This window comes from Ochotona princeps, chromosome 19 (genome assembly GCF_030435755.1).
Source record: "Ochotona princeps isolate mOchPri1 chromosome 19, mOchPri1.hap1, whole genome shotgun sequence".
NCBI classification, from domain to species: Eukaryota; Metazoa; Chordata; class Mammalia; order Lagomorpha; family Ochotonidae; genus Ochotona; species Ochotona princeps.
Window position 1 is genome coordinate 36758016 of NC_080850.1, and position 14699 is coordinate 36772714.

Below are 14699 nucleotides of genomic sequence, written 5' to 3' on the forward strand. Positions count from 1 at the left end.
AGATTCCAGACATTAGAATCATTAAAGCATTTTCCTAGAGTTTACCCCAGGTAAAACAGATATAGGATACACTTTTATTTAATGTGACATTCTGTGAAATGTCTGTTAACTTATTTATGAAGTGATTAAAAATCTTGGTAAATTAATATTTATTTCATACTATGCTATGCTCCAATAAAACGAAACTAAGCAACTCAGCTTTAATTTACTGCTGGCGTCTGTCTGTCTTATTGCAAGTGTCTGCACCACCCACAAGAGCACAGCTGTCTTTGGAGGGAGCGCCTGACTGCTGGCAGGTTGAAGTCTCCCACCTCCCTGCTGCTTCACACCCCAAATACCCTCAACAGTCAGGAGCCCAGAACTCACACATAGGTGGTGGGGACTCAAGTATGTGAGCCATCATGGGCTGCCTTCCAGGGTGCGCACAAGTAGGGAACTTGATCAGAAACAGAACAGCCAGGCACGTGGATGTGGGATATTGTATCCCAAGTAGAGACTTCGCTGCCACACTCACCTGCCTGAGTTTGAAGGCTTGTCCTGGGAAGGGGGCAGGAGAAGGGCTCCTTCACCCATTTTCTTCCCAGCCATGAGAAGAAATGACAGACCAACCAAACTTGCCAGCTCAGGGGAAAGCCAGAGCACCTAGGCCTAGGACAGGGAGAGGGAGATGTCCTCCTCACCAGTCACGGCAGGTCACCATAACCAAGGCAGCCCACAAGCTTCCGCTGCAGCCACACTTCCATCTGCCCGCTGATGACCACCAGGAGTGTCTCTGCAGGTTCCTCTCCAAAATATGCCTTGCTTAGGAAATAGACCTTGAGGAAGAACCTGGTGAAAAATCCAGTCTTTTCTCTTTCAGTCAACACTTGGGTTTCAATTGCAGGCCCTGAGTCAGGCAAGAGGCATGCATGCACCTGCACTAGAGGTCTTGGGCTGGGGCTGCAGAAGAGCCTAGCCCTCAGGCCTGGCAGCAGTGCTGGGCTGCGTTGCTATGGTGAAGCAATGACTTCCATGCTTCCAGGCATGGGAGTAGGGCTACCGCAAACACACACAGATTTTCCCAGGCTGGAGAAAGCCAGTCCTTCTGAGGACAAAATGGTATTTTCCTCCCAGGCAGGACATGCATGGTGCTCAGGACTCTGCAACGGCGCAACACAGCCGCAGACCCAGTTGCACCTTGCCAAGCTCCAGGAGGGTGGGAGCTGAGCTAGCAAAGAAACAAGAAGACAAATGGCACACGCCACCACACTGGCACTGTAGACACCGACAGGAAACAGGAACCCCACTTGCAAAAAAGGCTGAATCTTGAGCTGATTCAACTCAGCAAACAGTTACTGAGCTCCAGCAAGTTTCAGGCCTCCCGCCCATCAGTGCAGGAAACACACCGCATTCCCTGACTTGGGAATAATCTGTTTTTCCCAAAAGCCTTACTTTCTCCTCTCCCTCACACACTTCTTGATTAGGGTTTTATGTCAGCTATGCAAATTTAAAACTGAAATATCATTTCTAAAGCCCCACAAATGAACACTCCCCAACCTCCCGGTACTGGAGAAGCCAAAAGCCATTGAGACTCTTGTAAGTTACAGAAACGGAACTTGTTGGATGTGTCAAGGTTTTTAAAGGAAAAAACTGGGATTCTTCACCTGGTTCTCCTTTTCCTGCAGAAACAAAGGCATGTTGAGGTGCACCTGGCCGGAGGAAACGGTTTTCCTGTGAATCACATCAGCTGTCCCCTGAACCCAGGCCAACCTGAAGGCCCTGAGTTACATAAGGGCACTTACCTGGGTCCTGCTTCTACATGCAAAGCTTACCCTAATAGTAGATTGTCTGTTTTTGCTTTATCCCAGTGAAGCCATGGATGCTGCTCTGTGAGAAGAGCCAGTGTGGACCACGAAGCTAAACTGTGGAGGGACATGGAAGAACCTTCCATGGGAACACTCCTGCCAAGGCCACTGACAGCCAGGGTCGTTCTGCAGAAGCTCTGGCTCTCTTGGGCCTCTATCCCTTTTCCGTAAGGTGTCTCACTTGGCCTGGCTCTCAGCCCAAATCACACTGCTAAGAGTAGTTTTGAGGGTAAAGGATGCGCCATTCTTTCATGTGTCCACAGAGAGCAGAGGGCACCAACCCCTACCTCAATCAACCTTCAAGGAATACTCACACTGTTCCGGCTCCTTCCGAAGAGGGCAAGGAGAGCAAACTACCACCTAATCTGGACCCTGCAGTGAGGTGCAGGATTCTTCTGGATCCTTTCTAGCACCATGCCAGTTACTTCTCACCACAAGCCGGGGAGGGCCAGTGCCTATGACAGGGCATCAAAGACCCAGAGAGTTCAGCTGGCTGACGATACGCAACCCATGTTTGATACAGCTGCAATCCAGACTCTGTATTGTCTCCTTGCAAACCTTCCATGATTCCTCAGGACGTCATCCTCCCTTGGCCTTTGGAGTTCAGCATCCACGTGGCATCCACTGGCATGTGGCCCTCAGTCCTTTCCATGGTGCTCTGAGTGTTTGCCAGGCGGAGCAGCAGGAAGAGCCATGGTAGAGGCAGGCAGACTGCTGCGCCCATAGGGGCCTACCTTTGTTGCTTCTTTTCTCATCCTGCCGTTGGGTTGGCAGAGGTATATGTTGACCTCGGCTGTCAGTTCATTAGATCATGTTGTCTGTTTTCTTGCAACCTGCTCTCTTGAGCCCTTGAGTCGCAAGAGTTCAATCCAGGTCCATCAAACCAGCGCTGAAGAAAGAGGGACTTGACTCAGTTTATCCACATTATTGCGCCTGCATCTGCACTGCTCTGTGCTGGTGCTGTGGTTGTTTAGCTGAGGCCCAGAGAACTTGGCCTGTATGAGAAGAGTGGGTGCAAGTCGGTGTCATGGATGCCTTCAATGTGAAAATGATCAGGGCTCTGGCTGGCGTGGTGACAATCTGTCGCCAGTGAGCTGCACCACTCTTGTGTCAACCCGCAGATCTCAGCCATCCCAAGCAAGCAAGCCAGCAAACGCATGATGCACCACAGACATGCAAGCAACCTGGGCAGGTGTTTCTGGCATACCAAGTACAGAAGCCAGACAGTTCCATGGGCCTGGCTGCCTCTGACAGGGCAATCAGTGCTCCCAGCCTGAGACGGCCGCACATCTTTCCTTTCGGTGCAAGGCAAGCTTTGCTCCTGATCAAGGCAAACCCGTGGGACCTGACCCCTCATCCATGCCCCCAGAGACTTAGCAACCAGCGTAGGAAGCAATGGCTCAGGACCCTCTGAGAGCTGTGCAGGCACTGGCATGCGGTATCTGGCTTCCACGTGGGGAAGAGCTCGCTGTCCCTCATCCTTCACCACTAAACTTCCTGCAAGGCTTTCCAGAAGATTCCCCCAAATCCAACCCAGGAGGGAAATGTCACTACTCTGCCTTTCAGATCAAGAAATTAATAAATATCTTTAAAAAATTTTAAGTATGCAGGGCCCAGCACAATAGCCTATTGGCTAAAGTCCTCACCTTCAATGCACCGGGATCCCATATAAGCAGTTCTTTTTTTTTTTTTTTTTTTTTTTTTTTTTTCTTTAGAAACTGGTGTTTATTTTCCGTTTGTAGATGTACTGCTCCATCTGGAAGTCGAGGTTGGTGCCTCCCAGGTGGGTTCCTGCAGCCAGGAACTTGAGGACATCTTCCTCCTTCATCTGCAGGACGTCAAGGGCTCCGGACATTGTGACAGCTTCCCTGTAAAGTTACGCCGGGAATCAAAGACAACGCCGTATGGAGCCCTCGCCGGGAGCGCGGAAAGGCCATATAAGCAGTTCTAATCCTGGCGGGCCCGCTTCCCATCCAGCTCCCTGATGGTGGCCAGGGAAAGCAATCCAGGACGGTCCAAAGCCTTGGGACCCTGCACCCACATGGGAGACCCGGAGGATTATCCTAGCTCCTGGCTTCAGATTGGTTGCAGCTGCTTGGGGAATGAACCATGGGACAGAAGATCTTCCTCTCTGTCTCTCCTCCTCTATATATCTGCCTTTCCTATAAAAAGAAATAAATCTTTTAAAAAAAAAGTTTTTTTCAAGCATACAGTTGATGTTTTGTACAGAATGATGTTATCACACTCCAGAATTTAGCCAACTTGTAGTAAGTGGTAAGTAAGTGCCTCATCTTCATTTAGTCTGAGATATGGCTGATTGGAAACTGGGTTTTAATTTTTAAAGTGCTGATCTATGTAGGGGTGGCTCTTAGTTCTTGGGCTGTGATCCTTAGGCAGTCCCAGTGGAAAGTCTGGGAGTGTCTACAGATACCCTTCTCCGGGTGGGCACCAAGTTCCAGCTACTGTCCTGTGAGTCTCATGAGCCCGCACGACAGCCCAGCTTCAGAATCCCTTCACCACAGTGCTGCTTTCCGTTTCTCGACCGTGCAGCTTGCCGACCTCACACCACTGATGACTGATCGGCAAACGCCTCGAAACAGAAAAGCTAGGCTACATCTCAGACTCGCTACTCGGCCTTCCTGTTCTTTAAGGCCTGATCCTGATTCTGTCACACACACAGATTTTTAAAAACGAATTGAACAACTTGACTTCGTTGTTCTCAGCCCGGCGGCTGACCTGTTGCAAGGCAGTCGACCCGAGTTGCAGCCGTCCTGGTTTCTGTGGAAGCCAGAAGGTCAGTGACAACCCCCTGCTCCTGCATGCTTCCCGGTTTTCCAGGCAGTCAGCATTAACTCTTGCAATGCATCCAGGAGGCCAGCTGCACCCTCCATTTACCGTTTCAGTCTGGGCAGGGAAAGCTTCAAGCCCCTTTCTTCCCAGCCCAGGCAACCAACACACAGTTCCTCACAAGTGTTGGGAACATTCATCCGATTTACACAGGAAACAACCCAGAAAATCGTCATGGGGTATAAGGAAAGCCTCATGCCAAAGCTACATTTCTCACAGGTCCTGTGCAGGTCCCATTCTAACCAGAGAATGAGGGGGGCAGTTGGGGTTTGTTGGTGTCTGTGTTGGTGAGACCAATCTAACAAATAATCCATATATATATGTGTGTGTGTGTGTGTGTGTGTATATATACTCACATATATTTTTTATACATATAATTCTTCCTAGTCCTTGTTTTTGTTCTCTGTTCCCGCGTTTTTTCCTTTTCCAGGGCCTGGCTGCCCGATGCAGACCTCGGTGGTGGAGGAAAGCAGCTCCCACTCACTGGCAAACACCGGGTTTACAAGCAGTCTTGGCCTAGGGATAGAGCAGGGGACTGTGGCTGATATCAGCCTTTTATTGTTGTTGTTGTTTAAAGATTTATTCACTTTTATTGGAAAGGCAGATTTACAGAGAAAAGGAAAGACAGAAAGATCTTTGATCTGTTGGTTCACTCTTCAAATGGCTGCAACAGCCAGAGCTGAGCTGATCCAAAGTCAAGATCCTAGAACTTCTTTCAGGTCTCCCACATGGATGTAAGGTCCCAAGACCTGGGCCATGTTCCACCCTTTCCCAGATCACAAGCAAGGAGCTGGATGGGAACAGGAGCAGCTGGGACATGAACTGGTCTCCATATGGGATGCCAGTACTTGAGGTTAGAGGATTAGCCAGCTGAACCAATGCGTCGGCCCTATGATGTCAGCCTTCTGCCCGCAAGCTCCTGATCCTCTCTACCTATACATATATACTGATAGATGATCCCTCTCCCTTGTCTCTAGGAGCACCCAAACTGTGAGCCACCTGAAGGTCCAATTTGAAGCACCCCTATTGCCACTGCGGTGTTTTTGTCTACCTTGCCTCTAATCCCAGCCTGGGGTTCCATGCACCCCACCATAATGCTGGCTTCTCCCCGCCAGCCCGGCCCTGGCTGTGTTACTAACAGGAGTGCGCTCGGCACCGGCCAAAACAAAGCCCGATCCTGAGCTCTCAGCTCATATTCAACTCATGCACATGAGTATTCACCCCTCCCTGAGCTGTCTGACCTATTCAATACTACACACAGAAGCTCTGTCACCTCCATTCATATGCCATGCTCTGGCCTCCTGCGCAGCATCAAGGAAGCATCCCAGCTGGTTCCAACTCCAGTAAATGTTCTTGGGAACACATTGAGTCCTGAGTTAGAGTCAGGGCCCTCTGCTGATGAACTCAGTCCACTCCCCCTGGAGGAACGGCCTGGGACTCACAGTCCCCCGGACCCTTGGGGCACGTGCTTGTGAACTAAGACTGGATGGGTGAGCACGTTCGGCTGCAGTCTCTCAGCTTCAGACCTATCCTCTACACTACTGGAGCAAGCTTTCTACAAAGCAGCTCCTCTGGGTTGTCTTTCTCCAGCTCAGGTTCTCCTTGGATCCAGCAGAATCCCCGTTGGGATCTGTCAGTAGGAGGCTGCAGGAAGAAGGCAGTATGGGTTCTAGCCTCTCTGCTTCCCAGCCCTTGTTTTTGTTTTCTGTTCGTGTCCTTCTGTACTCCTGGTCTTAGGCCCAGTCTGATCATCCAGTAGCAATGGCCACCCACCGTTTGCTGTTTGTCCACTACTCCACAGAACCAATCTTAACAACGTCTGTCATGTCTGAGACACAACATGAGCCAACAGCACCACTCTCCTCTTGCCACTCGCAGCAAGGCCTGGTTTCCTGCAGGACTCCTGCTCTGAGCTCAGGATTCCCTTCACCTCCTTCACAGACAAGTGAGTGTCAGACCCCAAGCTCCTTCTCCACCAACCCCAACCTCTCCCTTTGCTCCCACAGTGCTCACCCCCTTAAGCCTTACTGCTCCTTTCCACCTGCACAGTTGTCTAGTCCTATGGGTCAGCATTTTTTTGTAAGATTTATTATTTTAATTGGAAAGGCAGATTTACAGAGAAGATCTTCTATCTGTTGGTCCACTCTCAAAAGCCAGGAGCTCAGGAGCCTCTCCCGGATCTACCACACAGGTGCAGAGTCCCAAGACTTTGGGCTATCCTCTACTGCTTCCCAGGCCACCAGTAGGGGACTGGATGGGAAGTGGAGCAGCCTGGACAGGAACTGGTGCCCATAAAGGATCCTGGTGCTTATATTGCCCAGGTCAATACTTCTTTACGTTCAGTTCCCCTCTGCAAGAGTAACCTGTGTGGTTTCCGTCTCCTGGCTCTGCTCAATGGTCTGGGAGCTATAAGGAGTACTGAGCAAGGCTTGTGGAGGACGACACACCATCTTAAAAAGCACTTGCTGCAAATGAAGCTGTAATGCCAACTCAGGCAAAGCATGCTGGGAAATAGGCAGCTTCTGCCCAATGAAAGCGCTCAGGACTTCAAGAGCACAGGAGTCTCAGGTTTGTCCCCTGAACTCTTGCTGTCCCAGGTCTCACATCCCACCTTTTCCCGATAAGGGCTCCGACTCTGACATAGCAGAGTGCCAGGGACCAGCACTGTGATGCAGTGAGCTAAGTTCCTACTTCAAATGCCAAGCCCCATTTGGATGCTCATTTGAATTCCAGCTGCTCTGATTGTGATCCAGCTCCCTGCTAGTGTACCTGGGACAGCAACAGACCATAGCCCAATACCTGCCATAGCTGTGAGAGACCTAGATGGAGCTCTTGGCTCCTGGTGTCAACCTAGTCCTGCCCAGCTATTGGGGCCATTTGGGGAGCGAACCAGCAGACAGAGCTTTATCTTTTCTGTCACTCTGCCTTTAAAACAAATAAATACATAAAATAGAAACTGCACAACTCTTCTCCTTTGAAACTATACAAAGACCTACAAAGGGTAGGACTTTGAGCCTAGATTCAATTCATCACTCTGTGGCTGTAAGACATGAAAGGTCTCCCTGAAAGTCCCTGTAGCATTCAGAGCACACATGAAACTGGAATCACATTGCGCTGAGCCTGTCTCATTCTCTCTGGCAAGGTCTCCAGCACTGTGTGAGGAGCCATCATGTCCTGCAGTCCTTGTGCTGAACACGGTCCCTGTATCTCCCAGTCACTCACTTCCCATTTTCTACTAACTTACTCTCCCTTTTCCCTTCATCCAAATTAAACAGAGGTAAAAGCTAAGAATGGAAAAACATTATTGTTCTGCAGATCGCACTCCCAACTTATTCTCACAAGCCGATTCCTACCACGTGAGAGAGTCGAACCATCCAAGTTTCAATTCCATGGCATTTTTATCCACAGTTGGCATGACAGCAGCTGGCATGCCCAGGCCTCTTCAGAGAGCTGAGCCAACAGCCAGGATTCTTGTGCTTTGGGAGTCCCAGCCCAGGTCGGGAGACTGAAGAACAAAAGTAAAGGAGGTAAGGAAAGACGTGAGATAACATGGTTGACACAGGGCCCCGCTGGTCAGAGCTCCACATGATGCATGAAGGGACTGGCATGTCCCTCAGCAGGGCTGTCTGCTCAGCCCATGAAATTCTTCCAGAAGGGTTGAAACAGCAGAGCAGACTTTGCCACAGTGCAGAGAGAGGATCAGAGAGGAGGGGGCGCACTTGCCAGGCTGCCCTCCTCCCTGACCCCACAGTGGCCACGGCTCCCTCCATCCGGATTTGCTTCCCCATGCTTGCGAACTTCACCGTGGGCCATGGACAGCAACCTGGGCGCCGTCCTAGGCCCAGGTGGATCATTTCATCGGGGTGATGTGGTGTAGGTGGGGAGTGAGTACGGGCAGTACAGACAGAAGGCAATCAGTGCAGGAGATCTAAGTAGGCCACAAACACGTGTCCAGTGCAAACAAGAAGATGCAGACTCTGAACAAATCTAGAACCTTGAGAGAAACAGAATCCATGCTTCCCGATGCTTGCTCAGGGAGCACACAAAATCCAGATGGTTTTCCAGGTGAGTCCTCCCAAATGCTCAGCAGATGAGATTCCAAACACCTACAACCTTCTAGAAAACAAACAAAATGGAATATATCCCACTGCATTTTGTCAAGCTAACCTTCCACCATGCCAAGATCAGAGAAAAGTGTAAGGAAAGAAAACGACCATCCCAAAGCTCACGAACATTTTGTTTACAACACACAGAGCAGAACCCCTAGCCACCCGACACACAAATGCCAAGGCTGAGAAATTCTGGAGGTAGAAAGACCAGTGAGAAAGTAATAATGAAGAAAAAGGAAATGCAATGTCACGTAGTGTGGGCAGAGCTGGAGGGAAAAGGATGGAACTCTCATCTTCGGTAGCTTGAGGAGCTTTTCTTTATCAAAGGGACTGTTACAAAAGTAAGAAGAGGGTGTGGGGTGTAAAAGCCCTCTGGGAGCTGTAGAGATAGTCAGTGTCCTGAATTTCAAAGACTGAGCAAGGACCCCCTGGGAGGTGTCAAGACCCACCAATGGACTCATCCAGCCTGGGGCAGCTGTGCTAGGAGCAAGCTGAGGGGCCTCCTGCTCGCAGGCCTTCCCTGTGGCCCAGGCTCCCCTGGCCAAACTCAATGGACAACTTCATTGGTACAGCTTTGGGAGCTCAATGTCCCCAGGACACAGGGAGAAGGGGACAGTGGAGCAGGGACAGGACGGGGGAGAGAATTTTCATCAAAGAAAATCCCCAAGGAGCAGGTCTTCCAGGCCAAGATCACTCATTCAATGTTCATTAAACTTAACACACGGGGAGCCAAGAGATAAGCCAGTACAAATACTTGCATCAAATATTAGTGACAAAGAATTTATTTTTAGGATACACGCTGAAGTTTTCTCAATTAATAAGAAAAAGATAGACCACTGAAAAGAAAAAAAAATGTAAATGGCATGAATAAGCATTTCTTAGAACAGGAAACACAAATGGCCAATAAACACATAAAGAGATACATGCTGTTAGTAATCAGGGAAATGCAAAATAAAACCGCAGTGAGATAACATTTCAAGCCCACTTGACTCGCAGAAATTTGAACAGTCAGACATTTTTGGTTTTGCCCAGAATGTGAAATAATAAGAATTCCTTATTATTATCATTATTAAGATATATTTCATTTATATGAAAGGCAAAGTTATAGGAAGAGAGAGGGCGAGATAGCAAAATCTTCCATCTGCTGGTTCCCTCTCCAAACGGTGCAAGTGCAGGGGGATGGGACTGTGCTGGGCAAAAGCCCCAAGCCAGGAGCTTGTTCTAGGTCTCCAATATCGACGCAGGGACCCGAGTACTTGAGCCATCTTCCTACACTTTCCCTTGCCATTAGCAGAGAGCTGGATGGGAAATAGCAACCAAGACTCAAACTGGCCCCACACGGGATTCCCACACTGCAGGCGGTGACTTAACCTTCTTTGGGCCACAATGCTGAGCTCAAAAGAAATTTTTAAGCACTGTCAGCAGAGTAAACGGTACTTTTGAAATGCAGTTCCTACTACAATTGAAGGCATGCATACCATCGGAGCCTGAATTTCGATCTAGTGTATATTCTGGCGAATCCTTAGCCAAGAACATTAGGAAATACAAATAAATATATTCATTGTAGCATTGTTTTTTAAAATAAAATTTTAATTTTACATTAACAGAAAAAAATTCATGCAAGTGGTTCCCCCATGGACTCCATACCCCATTTCCTGCATTCTTGACATCTTACATCATCATGGTGCCTCAATTCTGAGACCTTAATGTAGCTAATGTCTTTTTTTTTTTTTTTTTTTTACAGAAATACATTAACTTAAAGAATCACACTTATGCCTATATTTTATTGATCTGTTAGAGCAAGTCTTTAGGGGGAAAAAAAAGATTTACGGCCCTGGCAGGGTAGTCTGGTAACTAACGTCCTCATCTTGCACACACTGCCGGGATCCCATATGGGCACCAGTTCTAATCCCAGAAACTCTGCTTCCCATCCAGCTCCCTGCTTGTGCCTGGGAAAACAGTCGAGGATGGCCCAAAGCCTTGGGACCTGCATCCGCTTGGGAGACCCCGAAGAAGCTCCTGACTCCTGGCTTTGGATTAATTCAGTTCTGGCTGTTGCAGCCACTTGGGGAGTGAATCAGCAGATGGAAGATCTTCCTCTCTGTCTTTCCTCTTCTCTGTATATCAGACTTTCCAATAAAAAAATACATTTTTTAAAAAAGATTTATTTATTTTTATTGAAAAGGCAGATCAGATTTATGGAGAAGAGAGAGAAAGATTTTCCATATTCTGGTTCACTCCCCAAATAACCACAACGGTTAACCCTAACCCAAGCAACCACAAAGACCAGAGCCAAGCTGGTCTGAAGCCAGGAGCCAGGAGCTTCTTCCAGGTCTCCCACATGGGTGCAAGGTCTCAAGGCTTTGGGCCATCCTCAACTGCTTTCCCAGGCCACAAGCAGGGAGTTGGATGGGAAGTGGGGCTGCTGGGACATGAGCTGGTGCCCAAATGGGATCCTGGCACTTGCAAGGTAGAAATTTAGCCATTGAAATTGAGTTATTCCATTCACAAAAATGACAAAAACAGGTACAATGAAATAATACATGATTTGGGGACTTTTTATACTTGTATGAGGTAAAACCATAGGACTCAAATCAATGGCTCAGTGGCTAGATCCTCACAGTGGCTGCCTCCCAGCAGGTCCCCTGCCCAAGTGCTGCTGGGGTCCAGGCACCGTGAGGTGAGCCCTGGGGGCAAAGCAGGGAGCAGGACACCGTCTTGCTCTGGGTCACTGGACACAGCACGGGGTTGGGTAAGCAGATGCAGCAGCTGTGCCTTGAAAGCGCTGTCAAGGGCAAGAACCACAACCATTGAGACAAACAACACAGCACCAGGGTGCCGCTCTCAGGCCAGGCCTCTGTAGTCCATGTCCCAGGCGTGTTGCGGAGCCTTGTGCAGAGTTAGGGTTACCCCCTGTGAGCCGGAGGTGACAAGCAAACTGAGAGGATTCAATGAGAGTTTTGCTCTTGTGGAAACTGGGTCTGGACTGCTGTTAGTCCCAAGTGCTGAGATGACAGGAAGACCCTGCCCCCAGAGGTGCTTAAGCCACATAAGGGGACACAGACAAAGTGTCACAGGACACACAGCCATGAGGGCCAGGGACAGGTGTAAAAACAGGAGATGAGGGAGAGAGGGGGCTTGGTTAGGGGAGTCAAATGCCAGCCTGGGGTGGCCTCAGAGAGGAACCAGCTAAAGAGAAGGCCCTGAACACACACTCACTCCAGGAACGGGTAGTCCCTGATGGCTAGGCAGAGGCTGGGAAGTGCCTGTTCTCTGCTCCCCAAAGATCTCCAGCTTTGTGGCTGGCTCTGCGGCATGGTGGGCTAAGCCACCATTTTGCAACACAGGTACCCCAAATTGGAGCCCGGGCTTGAGTCCTGGCTGCTCCATTTCTTTCTTTTTTTTTTTTTTTTTAAGATTTATTATTTTTATTACAAAGACAGATATACAGAGAGGAGGAGGAGAGACAGAGAGGAAGATCTTCCGTCCGATGATTCACTCCCCAAGTGAGCCGCAATGGGCTGGTGCGTGCCGATCCGAAGCCGGGAACCAGGAACCTCTTCCAGGTCTGCGATGTGGGTGCAGTGTCCCAATGCATTGGGCCGTCCTCGACTGCTTTCCCAGGCCACAAGCAGGAAGCTGGATGGGAAGTGGAGCTGCCGGGATTAGAACCGGCGCCCATATGGGATCCCAGCAGGGCATTCAAGGCGAGGACTTTAGCCGCTAGGCCACGCCGCTGGGCCCACTGCTCCATTTCTGATGGAGCTGCCTGCTTAGCGCACCTGGGAAGACAGTGGAGGAGGCCCCAGGGCTCCGCCCGCGCCACTCACTGGAGAGACCTCCTGGCTGTTGGTGAACCAGCAGCCGCAAAATCTCTTTTCTTGTCTTCCCCTTTCCCTTTCAAATAAATACATCTGCTTAAAATAAAGCTCTGTGGCTTTTGTGTGGAAGCAGAGGAGGTGAAGAACCACGAGGACGGCCTTGTTCTGCCTTGGAGGTGTGAGGTGGTGGGTTGGACAACCAGGCAGGATGCCCCGACCAAGGACCTTCTAATGGGGTACAGACGCTCCGTCCTGGAGATCCAGACCTGAACCCCTCTTTGGGATGAAAGACCTTCGGTTACCCGGGCTCACCCACATTCTCTGGTTCTCTGCACGTTGTTGAGCGGGGGCAGGGGGTGGGATCCCTGGTTTCACCTGGGGGGGTCTGCTACCTCGTGGCTTTGGAGCCCCTTGTGCAGCTCCAGGCTCCGGGGACTGCGCCTTGGGGAGCCCTGCAGGTGCTTCCCCCCACCCCGAACACACCACGTGGGCTGCCAGCTCTCCCGGATCTCCTGGGGTGTCCTGCAGTTACCCCTGCCTGTGGGCCTCGGGCTCTCAGACAAGCCTGGCCAACCCTCGCACCACCATGCTCCTCCTCCTCCACCTCTTCCTCCTCTTGGCCAGTAACCCAGGATCTCAGTTCTCTGCCTCCCCCTAGTGGCCTGCTAAGGAATTCCCAGTCTTAATTTCCCCACTAACGAGGTTTCCCGAACTGTCTACTCTCGTACCTGCACACACAGGTTCCAAGGGTTTAAGGTACTTAAGACAAGTTTGAAAAACGAACGAGGTCCGGCTGGCGCCAAGGCCTGGGCTGGGGGCGGCAAAGTCCCCACCTCTTTTAGTCCCCACCTTCCAACTGCCCCCTACGGCCCAGCCACAGGCATACAGATCATAGTGGGAACCAAGCATGAACCCTCAGACCGCCAGGAAAGGGACCCAGCCAGGCAGAAGGGGATCTGCCCTGCGAAGGCACAGAGGAGCTGGGGCGCTCCGGTGTCGGGCCTCGTGTCCTTCTCAGGGTCACGACACTCCCGCAGCTTCTGGTTCTTCGTCCTGAGCTTTGGTCCCCAGAGGGGCACAGGACACAGAGATGATGGGTTTAGTCTGGGCCAGATTCATGGACAGAGTGGGACTTGTGCGAAGGCAGGTCCTGCGTGCTTGGGTTCTAGCTCGGTGGGCATTGGCCAGTACCTAGCACCTGAGTCACCAGCTTTCTCATACTCCCCCACCCTGCAACTTCATTTCTGGCCCCTAATTTTGGCTCTCCTCTGGCCTGGAACCCCAGGCCCACACTCAGGAGACTGTTTGGGCTCCCCCCTTCTCTGCTTCAACACCATCTGTTAATGTACCCTCTTGGCAGGTGCTGCCTTAGACACTGGGGTCCCTGCCACCCACATAGGAGACGGACCTGGGAGACCCAGGAGAAGTTCCTGGCTCCTGATTTTTGCACCTGGCCCAGGCTTAGCTGTTGCTGGCATTTGTCGAGTAATCCCGGGGACTGGAAGATGTTTGTGGCTCCTACAATGTTTACTGGCCAAGTGTTGCGCTTCCCCACCCCCGACCCTTGCCGGCTTCAGGATCCAAAGTATGATGTGTCTCACATACATCACCCATCCACCTCATGTGTTCATCCATCTACTTACACACACTCAGAAAAGTATGAAAGTGAGGTCCCCCGGAAGACTCCTGTCCATTCTGGTCTGCCCATTCTGTCTGAGAGCCTTGACCAGGGACGCAGACTGCAGTCTTCAAGGCTGTCTCCACACTGGGGTACAGGGCATGGGACCCTAAGTGGGAAACACCACGCTGTGCTGCTACAGAGACTCCCAAGCAGTGACTCCCTGCTTGGGTTCCTTCCACCCCTGCTGTGGATCAGGTTGGAACTCCTGGCTACAGGCTTTGACCTGGCTCCGCCCTGGCTGTTGCAGGAGTTTGGGGAAGATTTCCCAGTTTATCTGTCTTTGCAATATAAAGACTGAAGCTGGGGCTGGACCAGGCCAAAGCTAGGAGGCAGGAGCTATTTCCAGGTCTTCCATGTGGGTACAGGGGCCCAAGGACTTGGGCCATCGTCCTCTGCT

The 14699-nt window shown here is 50.6% G+C and overlaps 1 protein-coding gene across 2 annotated transcripts in view; it reads right to left on the reverse strand.

Annotated features, from left to right (window-relative positions):
• Positions 1-14699, reverse strand: part of RAD50 (RAD50 double strand break repair protein) — an 82514-nt gene that overhangs the window by 66401 nt on the left and 1414 nt on the right. The window lies entirely within an intron of this gene.